This window comes from Chionomys nivalis, chromosome 12 (genome assembly GCF_950005125.1).
Source record: "Chionomys nivalis chromosome 12, mChiNiv1.1, whole genome shotgun sequence".
Lineage (NCBI taxonomy): Eukaryota > Metazoa > Chordata > Mammalia > Rodentia > Cricetidae > Chionomys > Chionomys nivalis.
Window position 1 is genome coordinate 34,830,381 of NC_080097.1, and position 13,924 is coordinate 34,844,304.

The 13,924-nt window shown below is 40.2% G+C and overlaps 1 protein-coding gene across 4 annotated transcripts in view; it reads right to left on the reverse strand.

The window, feature by feature from the left end:
• Positions 1-13,924, reverse strand: part of Elf1 (E74 like ETS transcription factor 1) — a 93,193-nt gene that overhangs the window by 54,526 nt on the left and 24,743 nt on the right. For 2 of the 4 annotated variants that reach the window (XM_057785877.1, XM_057785872.1), the window contains exon 1: positions 5,298-5,376. The exons of 1 other annotated variant lie outside the window; for it this stretch is intronic. The gene's annotated coding sequence lies outside the window, so the exon portion shown is untranslated. Of the gene's footprint in view, positions 1-3,685; positions 3,798-5,297; positions 5,377-13,924 lie in introns of those variants that run through there. One more of the 4 variants, XM_057785875.1, reaches the window with a different exon arrangement.

Here is a 13,924-nt window from a genome sequence, read left to right on the forward strand (position 1 = left end):
ACAATCACAGCTCGTCACTCATGTCTCCTTCTCTGAATAAACACGGGTAGGCAAAATGCAGCTGTCTTCCCTATTAATACTGGCCAATTCTGACCCAGCTATAAACATAATCTACCTCAACTACAATTTGATCATGCTTTAGAAAGTGCTATTCTATTCAAGGTCATTGTCTGAAAACGACATTGTTCATTTCACCTAAGTCCATTGAGAACACCCTGTGGCTTTTTTTTTTCTATGAGAATTTAACATACACTTAGTATTTAGGTTTAAGTAAGGCACTATGTTCTAAGGTACAAAATCTTATAGATTAGCATGAATATAGTTTCATCTTTATCTAATATTTTCAAATGAAAGACTAAAGCTCATTATTTTCAATGGCAATTAGTGCCTTAATATTAATTCTAATGAATATCCGCAATTTAAACCCGAATATTAGCTCAGTAGTACACCATTTACTTAGCCTATGTAAGACTGAGAAGTGTGGGAGGAAGACCAGAAGAGGAAATGAAAATAGAAGGGCGAGAGGCAGGCAGATCTCTGTGAGTTCGAGACCAGCCTGGTCTACAAGAGCTAGTTCCAGGACAGGCTCCAAAGCCACAGAGAAACCCTGTCTCAAAAAACAAAAACAAACAAACAAAAACCGAAAATAGAAGGGCTAAGGATAGAGTTCAGTGGCAGAATGACTTGCCTAGAATGTTCAAGCCCCACACACTACAAATAAATAGTAAATCTGTGTGTTTGTACACATACACACACACATATGCTACCAACATTTTCTAACAAGCTTAAGAAAATTTTTAAATAAACACAACACAATGTATAAGGAATCTTAAGCATCAAACATTCCCTAGAACTTAAATGCTTAAAAAAATTAAGCCATACTAAGCCAATTTATAAAACTGGGCTGTCATTATAACAGATATTTCAGATGTACAATGTAATTAATCTACCTTCAAAGATACCTCTCACAAAAAGTGTTCTGACTTTCTGCAGGCTACAGCTATAATACATTTCCTACGGGGGCTTTAACAGAAAGACCAAGTGTCTAAATCTAACACTCTCTTTCAAACCTTAAAATACTTCTTTAATTCAAACTGAAACTTTGTTTTTCTTGTGGTGCTACGGATGGAAGCAGGCCACCTGCACGCTAGGCAGGCAGTCTACCACAGAGTTGCACCCCTGGCCTCTCAAATCTGGAACTACAGCAACTCAAAGTTCTCCCAGTGAAGAGTACAATAAAGAAATGTAAGCTAGGTGTGGTGATGCTGGCCTGTGCGCCCAGGGCTAGGAAGCTGTGGTGGAGAATTCAAGGCCAGCCTGGCCTAAATAGGGATATCCTGTCTCAAAAAAAGAAAAAACTGAAAAAGCAAAACAACAATAAAAGGGGTGATGGTGGTTGAGAGACTGCACGGGGGTTGGCAGGGGTTGAGAGCAGTTGCTGCTCTTCCAGAAGACCTAAGTTCAATTCTCAGCACCATGTTAGGTTTCTTACAACTACCAGTAACCCCAGCTCCCAGAGTATCAGACACCTCTTTTTTTTTTATAAAAAGGAGAAATAATTTTAAAAGCAAGAAACACCTGCCAGGCAGTGGTGACATGTGCCTTTAATCTCGGCATTCAGAAGGAAGAGACAGGTGGATCTCTGTGAGTTCAAGGCCAGCCTGGTCTACACAGTGAGTTCCAGGATAGCCAGGACTTTTACACAGAGAAACCCTGTCTCTGTGTAACAAACAAACAAAAACACAAAAAAAGAAAAACTTAAAATGTAATGAGAATTTATCTACTATAAGTTAACATAAAGGTATATTTCATCTACTGCTATAAAGTACATTAAAATGACTAATACCACTGCTAACTTCTTTTCTGATCAAATAAAAGCCACCACACAAAAGCCCCTTAGGCCGTTAGAGCAGCAGCTTTCTTCTGCCCTCGAGCTTCCCTTTCTCAAGGCAAAGACAGACTCAGACCTGATACTTTCACTTTCTTTAAGAAGGTTGATTTCTTCATCTGGTGCCTCTAAACACAAAAATACTCCATTGTATAGTCATTTTTGGCATAAACTTTAATAAAATTAAATTTCTCCCACATAATTCTGTGAATATGCCAGCACCTACTTATTCAATCCCTAATTTTTGAACAATTGGATCATTTCCAATGTGGTACTACTGTAGTGATTCTCAAGATTCTCAGACTCACAGGGGACCTAGACCTAGACCTAGCACTTCATTAGGTCAAAACGATCGCCATCCTACAACCTGAGTGTCAGTTACAGCTGCCTTCTCCCTGAGCTGACAAGTGCAGGGTTGATGGAGCTTGCCAGGCCTCAGAATGAGTCAAGGCTGCACAGCCACTCTACTTATATTTTTACCAACTAGCATTGAGAGTTTTAGGAAAGCTTTATTATTTTAAGTGTATGAGTACCTGTGTACCTCGTGTTTGCCTGGTGCCAGTGGAATCAGAAGAGCTCTTGAACTGGAGTTACACATGGCTGCGAGTCGCTATGTGGTGCTGAGACTCAAACCTAGGTACTCTGGAAGGGCAGCCAGTGCTCTTAGATGCTGAACCATCTATCCAATCCCAGCACTGACATTTTTTAAAGCAATTTCACTTAATGCCCTTGATGAACAAATAAACTATTAATTTTCTTAAATTATCTATTCCTTTAATCTTTGCAAAGTCTTCACATATCTCAATAAGAAAAGTTAAACCTACAGAACTTTTGAATATACGTTCTTGGAAGTCCATTAAAAGAATATTTCCAAACTAGAAGTACTTTAATGTCATCAACAAACAATAAATATGCTGGCATAGAAAGAGAATGCAGAGATAAGCTGCAGAAAAATTAGTTTCAATGAGTTGAATAAAATAAGCAAATCACAAGAGAAAAATGTGATTCTATTTACATAAAGTTCAAATGAGTAAAACTATTTTTTAAAAAAAGATAATAGTCACACCAGACAGTTTTGGCATACACCTTTAATTTCAGCATTTAGGAGGCAGAGCCAGGTGAATCTCAGAGTTAGAGACCAGCCTGATTTACAAAATGAGTTCCAGGACAGTCAGGGATACAAATAAACCCTGTCTAAAAACAAAACAAACAAACAAAAAAACCCCTCCTTGTATAGTTTTACTATACAACGTGACATTTTGTCCATACTGGACCATGTGATTTCTCAACCCAGAAAATGACCACCTTCATTTAGTTACATTTAGATTTTTTAAACTCTACCATCCAGCTTTGCACAAATACAATGATTAGTTTATAACTAAGCTTCTAGCCTATAGATGATGCATCAGGTAAAGCTACCGCGCTACCTTGAAAGGTCCTAGCTTACAGAAGATATCCTAAGAAAACACAAAGTAAAAAGCAAAACAAAACAGAACAAAAAACCAGCACTATGGCCCTGCCAGTAATTCCAGCTTAGGAGGTAGAAAGGCAGAGAGGCAGGAAGGTCAGAGTTCAAGTTTATCCCCTTCTCTACTGCACAATGAGTTCAAAACTTGAGACCAGTGTCAGCACCTATTTGAGCCATAAATGAGGCAGCTGAACAATCTTCAGTCAACAATTCTAATTCTTAAGATTCCCTTCAATCTTATAAAAAGAGAGCAGCGGGATAATTATCAAGTCGGTTTCCCTGCCCCCTCCCCCAACCCTCCCTTTCTGCCATTTTCCTGTAAACCCTACCTTTTAATCACAGAAAGAAAGTGACAGCGGAGCGCGGTAGCACATGCCTGTAATTCCAGCACTTGAAAGCTGAGGCCGAGCAGAGTTCAAGACTTGCAGCAGAGCAAGACTCTATCGCAAAACAAACATGAAAAGAAACCGATATACAGGGCCGAATGTCTATTTTGAATGTAGCAACTTCTCAATTTTAAGAAATCAAATTCTTCTATTTAGTAAATATGTATTTAGTTTGTTTATTTGCCCCTACATTTCTCTCTTATGGAGAACTAGCCTTAAAAGAAAAAAAAAAAAGCAAGAAGGTGTCATTAGTTTTTTGTTTTTTCTTCAGTCCAGACTTGAAGCAAATACAGCCTTTGCTTAGTCAAAGGCCAAGCAAAGCTGCACTATGAGAACAAAGCTGCTGGAGAAGGGCTCCCGGCTGAACTGGTGAGATGTGGGCCTTTCTTAAAAGACCACAACACTGAGATCTGTGAGCACCAAGACAGTTCCAAGAATAAGAAGAAACACCCCTCTTGCCTTCCCTTTCAAACCTCCCCGAACTTCAAGCGCTGGGAAAGCTAGGGCCAATCCTCAGCCAACTACCTAGAAACTATTTGAGCCAATAATAAGTAGACAGTGAATTGGTTTCTGAAAATTCTTCCTATTCATTACATACTCAAATTTTACTTTCACCTCAGTGATAGTATCATGAATGTCTCAGAAGTAAAATATTGCTGTTCAGTGAATGCAGACTTGCCAGACAAACACAACAGCTTAGCAAGGACAAATAATTCAGGAAAAGACTGAACCACCTCCTGTTGACCAAAGGCTTTTCATTTTTTTAACTAAAAATAAAAAAAAAAAGTTAAAACTAGTACTAAGAGGAAGACCAACACTCTCCTATTCGTTACACAATTCCTTTAGAAGCGGTTTCACTTCTAAAGTTGCTATCCACAGCAGGTTCATGTGAACATGAGGCTTCGTTTCTCTCGAACACTGAATGAATCGGCCCAGGCAGTCTTCTCCTCACTGAAAACACGCTTTACCACCGAAAGGTTTATTCACCTTAGAGCCTCTATTTAGCTTTTACACTTCTCTTTGGTTTTCAAAATGAAATATTTAGTGTAATTTATTAACTTAAAAAAGAAAGCAAAGTATAGAATGGTCTGTGAGCAACACTTATCACTAAACTGATCCAAGATTTCATACTTAATTAAAAACCATAATAAGCCACTGTTGCTGGATTTTTTTCAACATCTGAAGCTCATGACAACACAGTTTACTGAGGAGTCACTTCTCAGCTGGTCTCACAAAGACAATTAGATTTATTTTAATTAAAACTTGATCCAGTTTGCTTTACGGGGCGGGGGGGGGGGGCTTCTTTATCTGAAGTTAGAGGAGCGAAATGCCAAGCACATAAATGTATAAGGTGCCGTAGGGATAGCTAGGATTTCCCCGCCTTTCAGTGCTTTCTTGCCTGTGCTGCGAAGGGCAGTCAGGCATGTGACTCACTACACATATTTTAGCAGAGTTAAAGAAGACATTCAGCCATGTTCTGCCACAGGTAAGAACCGCCTCCCTCCGTTTATTAGCTCAAAAATAGCCAGAAGCAAACAACAAAATCACAAGCTACCTTTAAACTTTGTCTTCAGGTTTCGTCCTTGGGCTTGAGACTGAAAAGCAACCCGGCAAGTTTTGTGCTGTTAAAATGGCTCCTGTAGATTGGGGAAGTGGTGTGTGCTTCAGCTTATGACTCACACATGAAACTCAGTGTTTCTAAGGGAGGCACGCCCATGTTGCTGTGGACCCAATTATTCTGTTAGGTCAAACATGCAAATGCACAGGTAAAAAACGGGGGGGAGAGGCATACGACAGGAGTAAGACAGGAGCCAAGGAGCAAAATCTACCTAGTTTAAACTGCCGCATGCTAATTGCCATATTTTAGAATTAATAGTATAAAATAGAATGACAAGCTACAACAAAGTTAAATTAGCACATCAAATAAATGCAACTACTATAAAGAAGGTGAGAGAGGATGAAAAGAGAATGACCTGTGTCTCTTACCATAGCAAGGAAAAGGTGCGTCCAGCTTAGCTACTCATTAACTCTCATATGAAGGGATATATGGCTATGCAATTTGGAAAAGCTAGCAAGCTCTAATACCAAATGCAGACTTATAGGTTCTCTCAACAGATAAAATTCACCAGGAAATCCAAAGTTCAGTGGAAAAATAAGTGTCCATTAAATGTGCTAAAATAACTTAAAAATTCCTGTTAGAAAGTTCAACATAGCAAAGAGATTTTTAAGTAGAATTGAAAGGCTGATAAAATAATTTTTAAAAGTTATCGAGGAAATCACAGATCACAACTCTATCATTTTTAAGAGAGAGCCATAGCCTCCCCCATAGAAGGAAGCTTTCTACATGCTAAGTCTCAGGCCCCCTTCTCCAACACTGCGATGGACACCAGCTAATCCAACCTGTAAACAGCCACAGCGATGTCCTCCAGGTGACCATCTGACAAGGTACTCAAGCCACCAAAACATTACCACAACTGTTTACCCTGGCTCCTCCGTAAGCACATTTTAATTTATTCAAAGAAATTAGTTAATCAAACTGGCCTATTTATTTTACTGAAGAGTTTCTTTTTCCTTAAATAATCTCTGGGGCTTAATAAATTCATCTTTAATTATGCAAAAGAGACTGCCAAATGCCCTATTTAGCTTGCTTAATTCAGAATGAATATTCAGAACCTATACACCAAGGGACAAGGTTTTCTGACAGCCAATGGAAGGCCACAGTTCACTGGAAAGCCCCCAATTCATTTCCACAGCTGAAAGATTTTGGGGGATAGCCATGTAAACCCCTATTTGATTTTTAAAAGGTAATTAGAAACAAAAATTATAAAAAGTAAAAGCAAAAGAATCATATCAAAAGTGACAAATGACAATACTAATATGTTTAAATGACAAAAATATTTATAAAAAAAAATACAGCTTGGAACACGGGCTGGGGAGATGGCATGGTCTGGAAAGTGCTTGCCTCACAAGCACGGGAACAAGAGTTGGACGCCCATCACTGAAGGGAAAACCTGGGGCTTGGGTTGGGCCTTGGGCTGGGCCTTGTTTGGGATGTAGCTCCACAGTCAAGTGCTTGCACAGCATGAATAATACCCTGGAGTTCAATGCCTATCAGAGCAAAAGAGGGGAGAAGGAGGACCTCAGGAGCTCGCTAGCTAACTGGCCTAGCCTAATCTATCCTGTCTCAAAAACAAGATGGGTGTCTCATGAGAAATAACATACTGTGTTGACCTTTGCCCTACTCATGCAGGTGAACACACATAGGAACATAGCAAGTGCTTGGAACAGAGTTCAGTGGCACACACCTGTAATTCCAGTTATTTAGGCTGAGGTAGGGCAAGCCTGAATCAAGCCCAGGCTACATAACAAGTTCAAAAGCAGTCTTAGTTACATAGCAAAAATCCTTTCTCCAATTTTAAAAACAAAAACAAAACAAAACAAAAAACCAGGTTTGAGAGGGTATGTCTCAGTGGTAGAATACCTGCAATGCCCAACCCATAACACTGTGAAACATGGGATTCACAATATACACACCTGCATATATATCCCATAGGTACATTGAATATACTGTCCTGAGGTTAGGGTTAGTCTGTTTTCTGATAGTGAAAATCAGGCACAGTAACACGTGCCAGCTAGCATGTTGAAGACAAGCTTGAGCTACACCAGACCCTGTACTGGCAATAAAACTCAAGTTTTCATGTTTGCACAGCAAGCATTTGACCAGCTAAGCATTTCCTAAACCTGCAACTACTACTTTTATACATTGTTGGTAGGTAGGGAAAATGATATAGCTACTTCAGAAGACACTGGCACTTTTATAAGAAGTTAAACAAATATGTACCATAGGATCCAGTAATTAACTCCTACAGACAGAGCTCAGGTTTTTTTGTTTGTTTGAGATTTTTGTTGTTGTTGCTGTTTTGTTTTGGTTTTTGTCTTTTTTTTGTGTGTGTGTGTGTGTGTGTGTGTGTAGTTGGTTTTTCAAGACAGGCTTTCTCTGTATAACATCTCTAGCTGTCCTGGAACTAGCTCTTGTAGACCAGGCTGGCCTCGAACTCACAGAGATCTGCCTTCCAAGTGCTGGGATTAAATGCATGCGCCACCACTGCCGGGCCAGAGCTCAGTGTTTGTCTCAGTATTATACTCTAGGCAACAGACTTAAAAGTCGCTATGAAAATCACTATGTATGTAGCCCAAGCTAATTTCAAACCCATGGCATTCCTCCTGACTCGGCTCTTTTTTAAAAGATTTATTTTATTTTATGCATATGAGCAGTCTATATATCTGCAGGTATATCTACACACCATGTTGTGCCTGGTGGCCAAGATGGCCAGAAGAGGATGCTGGATTCCCTGGATCTGTAGTTACAGATAGTTGTTAGCTACCATGTGGGTCCTCTGCAATAGCAAGGAGTGTTTTTAACCAGTGAGCCTACTCCCCAGCACCTCAACTCTTTTTGAGACAAGAGCTCACCATGTCTGGGAACTCATTATGTAGAACATGAGGTCCTCCTGCCTGTTTCTGATTACTGAGATCATTTTCATCTAATTGACAGATCTATTTCAAATACTATTTTCAATTAGTATTGAAAACTCTGGTTGCAAGAAGAAAAACAAAAGATCAGGCTACCAGTGCTCAACTGCCATCCCAATACTGGGGGCTAAAACTGGAGAATTTCAAGTTATAGATTAGCTAACAGAAAGGTTTAGGTAATGACTAATGCTGACTGTCAACTTGATCAGCATGAAATACTGTAAGGGGATAGTGAAATACCATGGCTTTCCAGAAACAGATCCGAGGATTCTGATATAATCATTCACAATATGGTAATATTAATAAAAGGTAGTAAAGAGGGGTGGGGCTTAGTTGAAGGAAGTAGGTAGTCACTACCTGTCCTCAAGGCCTGATTTCAGCTGGCTTCTTCCTACAGTCCCCCTTCTCGGACTTCCTGTTTGCTAAAAAGCCAAGGACAGCCTCCACCCCACACTGTGTTTTGCCCAGGCACATGAAGCCAAGCAACCACGAACTGAATCTTCTGAAATCATAGGCCAAAATAAACCTTTCCTTCCTTCAATTGTTTATGGTAAGTATTTGGACACAGTGATTCAATTATCCCATCTATTAAAACACACACACACACACACACACTGTTTATCATGGTATTCACAGCTTTGACATCTGAATTCAAATTTTCTTTTTCCAGCCCCAATTCCCCTCTCCATTTCTCTGCCCACGTATTTCCTTTTTTTTTCTCCCCTACATACATACACACCAAACATGCACATAAGCATACAAGTCCACATGTACACCTACACATAGCCCAGACTCCCTGAAACCTTCTGGAATTTTAGAATTGTTCTTCCCCACTCCTGTTTGTTCACCCCCCTTACCACTGTTTCCTGGGATTGGCCGCCTCAATCCAACCAGCCAGTCTGTCTTCTAAACATCCACTTGACTCTCAGTTCAAAAGTCTCCTCTGAATCAAGAATCCTCTCCACAGGCCTACTTACAGTTATAGAAAACACTTGTCATAAACCTGAACATCTTAGAGATCCCCTATCCAGCCCAGTGGCTTTTCAATTCTGTTTACCACTGAGATTCTTACAAGAGCCTTCAGAAGATACATTGAAGGCTGCTGTGTTTTTTGTTGTTGTTGTTGTTTGTTTTGTTTTTTGTTTTTCGAGACAGGGTTTTTCTGTAGCTTTGGAGCCTGTCCTGGAACTAGCTCTTGTAGACCAGGCTCTTCTTGAACTCCGCCTGGAAGGCTGCTGTTTTAGTAAAACCTCAAACACTGATCCATTTTAAAAATAAGAAAAGTATGCCTTGCATGGTGGTGCATATCTGTAATCCCAATACACAGAAGACAATGGTAGGGTCGCCAAACTCAAGGCCAACCCAGTACACAGTGAGTTCCAGGCCAGCAAAGGTTCAGAGACCCTGTCTCAAATTTTAAAAGGAGGGTCTACATACATAGCATTGCTTTCTCAGTGTCACTGACTCAAAGATAATCACTGATTGTAGGTACTCTTAATCACCCACCATTTAAAAATGTTCATTGAGGGCCGGATGGTGGTGACGCACACCTTTAATCCCAGCACTCGGGAGGCAGAGGCAGGCAGATCTTTGTGAGTTCGAGGCCAACCTGATCTACAAGAGCTAGTTCTAGGACAGGCTCCAAAGCTACAGAAAAACCCTGTCTCAAAAAAAAAAAAAAAAAAAAAAAAAAAAGAAATAGGAAGGAAGGAAGGAAGGAAGGAAGGAAGGAAGGAAGGAAGGAAGGAAGGAAACAAAACAAGAAAAAATGTTCACTGAGCACTGTTTGGCTCAGACACTGATCTAGTCCCTTCCTATATACAGTAATCAAAGTTGATAAGGGATTCTTTAGGGACTACCTAAATTATTGGGAAACAATAATCATTTTAAACTTAACCAAGTGGTAATTACAACTGTAGCTGCCATCGAAATGTAGTTTTACTGCTTGAGCAAATTAATATACCTGGTACCTGGAAAGGAGCTACTGATTTAACAAACACCTTACCCTCCATGCCTATCCATAAAATGAACCAGAAAGTTCACTTTAGCTGGCAAGGCCAGCAATACACTTCACTATCCTGTTTGAGACACATCAGCTTTCCAGGCCTATGTAGCAACAAGCTGGGGTATTTGTTGAAGACGAAAAGAATACAGAACAGAGCAGCAGAGGGTACTTATTAATACCAGCTACTAGACTAGGACATTGCCAGTTACAGAAATTCCCTATTCTGTTAAGAATATATTTGGATCACACACACAGAGCAAATATTTTTCCTCTTAGTCCTTCATCGTGTAAGGTAAGATGTACTGACTTCATAGCAGTACTTCAGTTCTATTTTAATTTAAGCTATAGAATATCAGAAAAGTAAAAACAAAAAAGCAATACATTTTGAAGATCACTAGCATATATCCCAGGAACATGTGCGTGACATAAAGCTACAGATAATATAATGATACTCTTGGAATACCCCATCATTCAGAGGTGGGGAAATTGATACAGAGCTTAAAAGGGAGCTGTGTAAAGGGAGCTGCGTAGGAACAGAGAAATGCGGGGGAGGAAAACAAGACCTATGCTATCAGCATGGAGTACAAATAAAAGTGTTCCAAGAAGAGGGAGCTGAGTGAGCACCAAATGCTGACCACAGACAAAGTAAGATGAGGTCTCAAGAAAAATAACAGCTGGTTTTAGCAACATGGGCATCATATGAGCACCACTATTAATTTTTTAAAAACTGAGGGAGGTGGAGTGAGTAAGATTAAGCACTGACATGGCAGCTCCTAACCATCAGCAACTCCAGACCCAGGAGATGATGCATGCACACGAGGGATACACACATACCTGCAGGCAAAAACCTCATATACATAAAATTAAATAAATGTTGGTTTTTTGTTTGTTTGTTTTTAAAGAAAGGTGTTGTGTGATAGTCTATTTTATAAGTGTTTTCTGCTAGTTGAAATATTCTGTCCTTGAGATAGAAGGGAGCTCATAAAACTCCTAAGAATCTGGAAAAGCACGGGAAGCTCGTAAGAGTTAGAAGCCCCCTGAGTTCCGCTAGCTACCTTGGTGTGTAGCTGAGGAGGAGGCGGCCCTTTCACGGTGTGGCTGCCTAAGGGTCCTGACTCATCCTTACAGGGCAGGTGCTTTCTCAGTGATTCAGTGGCTGGAGACTCACCCATGATCCTGTAACCCCAATAAACTTGCTGGTCGACCGAGTCAAACTTGGGTGACACTGTTTCTTTGTTCTATCTTTGCCCTGCCTAGCCAGGTAAGCACAAACAAAGTTCCCAGGAAAAGTCACAAACAGAGTCCTAAAGTTAAGCAGTCTGATTAGAGAAACTTCAGAAGAATGAGAGGTGAGGTTAAAGACAAGTTTTGGAAGTCAGAAATATGGTTCTTGCAGAGGACCCAGATTTGATTCCCCCACCCACATGGTGGCTCACAACTATCCAAACTTCAGTTCCAGGGGATCCAGCACCCTCTTCTGACCTCTGCAGGCACCAGGTGCACCCGTGGCACACTTACACATATGCAAACAAAACATTTGTACACAACAAATAAAATTAATTACTTTTTAAAAATGGTTATTTTTTTATGATTATAACCATAGGAAGAGCTGGGGAGAAGGGAGTGAAAGGGGCTACTCCTTAACAAAATTGTTTTTCTACTGACGAAAACACTCCGCTGTGTTTGCATGCAGTCATTTTATACAAGGCTTCTGCATTAATAAACAGTAACCTATTTGAAGACAGGTATTCTATTATGCATCTTATACAACTAGATATATTTGTAGCCAATTTACCAAATACTACTATAGTATTTGAAGAGTTATTTATTTATTTATTTATTTATTGGTTTTTTTGAGACAGGGTTTCTCTGTAGCTTTGGAGCCTGTCCTGGAACTAGCTTTTGTAGACCAGGCTGGCCTTGAACTCACAGAGATCCGCCTGCCTCTGCCTCCCAAGTGCTGGGATTAAAGGCATGCGCCACCACCGCCCTGCAATTTACTTATTTATTTTTGAAGCAGTATCTAGATAAAAATCAAGGTTGGACTGAACTTTGTGTAGCAAGGCAAGTCTCAAATTTGTTATCCTCCTGCCTCAGCTTCACAAATGCTACCAACCTTTATTTTCATATGTATTTATTTGTGTGTGGATACTCAGATCCCACAAAGCACATGTGGAGGTCAGAGGACAACTTGTAAAGATCAGTTCTCTTCTTCCGGGGTGTCAGGAGTTCAAACCGAAGTCCTTGGGCTTGAAGGCGTGAGCCTTTGCCCGCTGATTTATCTCTCTGGATCCTCCATCTTTATGTGTTGGGATAGTCTCCCACTAAATCTGAAGATAATCAGTTCAGCTAGGCTTATTGGCCAATGAGCTTCAGAGATCTGTCTCCTCCCCCGCCCCCCCCCCCCGGACTTCCTTTGAAGACTGGAATTACAAACACATGCCACCATGCCCAGCTTTTTTTGTGGGTTCTGGAGATCCAAACATAGGTCCTAATGCTTTACCACTTGAGCCATTTCCCCACGTCTTTGTTTGCTTTATGATTTTTTTTTTTTTTTTTTTTTTGGCAATACTAGGAATTGAACCCAGGGTCTTGTACTTGCTAAGAAAGCACTCTACCAGTTAGCTAAATCCCAGTCCCATTTTCTGTTTTTGTTAAATACTGGAATAGCATGGAGATCTGGTGAATTTTGAGATTCGTTTCAGTTCTGACATTTGATTTGACCTTTATTAAAGTTTCAGAGTAGTGTTTGCAGAATGAGGACAAAAATCATATTAAGGACATATGTAAAAAAAGTCTCAGGGTCTACAAGATGGTTGAGCAGGTCAGGGCTCCTGCCAAGCCTGATGACCTGGGTGCAGTCCCTGGGTCCCATAAGATATAAGGAAAAAACAGCTCCACAAGTTGTCCCGATGGCCACACAAACCCTGTGACACACTTCTGAGTGGTATGATTATACATCCAATATACTCTTCTTTAAGTTTTTTCTAATATTAAGTATGCATGTGTGTGTACAGGAGGTTTGAACTTGGGTTCTCATGATTGCACAGCAAGTACTTTTAAAACTACTGAGCCATTTCCCCAGCCCTTTCCTTCACCAAGTTTTTATAACTGGCAGGAAGCTAGTCATAAAATTACTGGTCAGTAATGTGAATTTTACAAAATCTTCAAAAATGCACTCATGCCAATTATTGTACTTTCTTTGCTAATAAATATTTAATTTTTTAGATTTGGGTATTTTTAAAGACTTACTTATTATGTATACAGTGTTCTGTCTGCATCTATGCCTATAGGCCAGAAGAGGGCACCAGATCTCATTCCAGATGGTTGTGAGACACCATGTGGGTGCTGGGAATTGAACTCAGGACCAGAAGAGCAGGCAGTGCACTTAACCATCGAGTCGTCTCTCCAGCCTGATTTGTTTAATTTTTATGTGTATGTGTGCTTTGTCTGCATGTATACTACATGTGTACTTGATACCCACAGAGGTCAGAAGAGGGTGTGGTATTCCCTGGAACCAGGGTTACAGTCAGCTGTGAGCTGTCATGTGAGTGCTTGGAACCAAACTCAGGTTCTCTGCAAGAGCAGAAAATACTCTTAACCACTGAGCAATCTCTCCAGCCTCTATAAATGTTTGTTTTTTA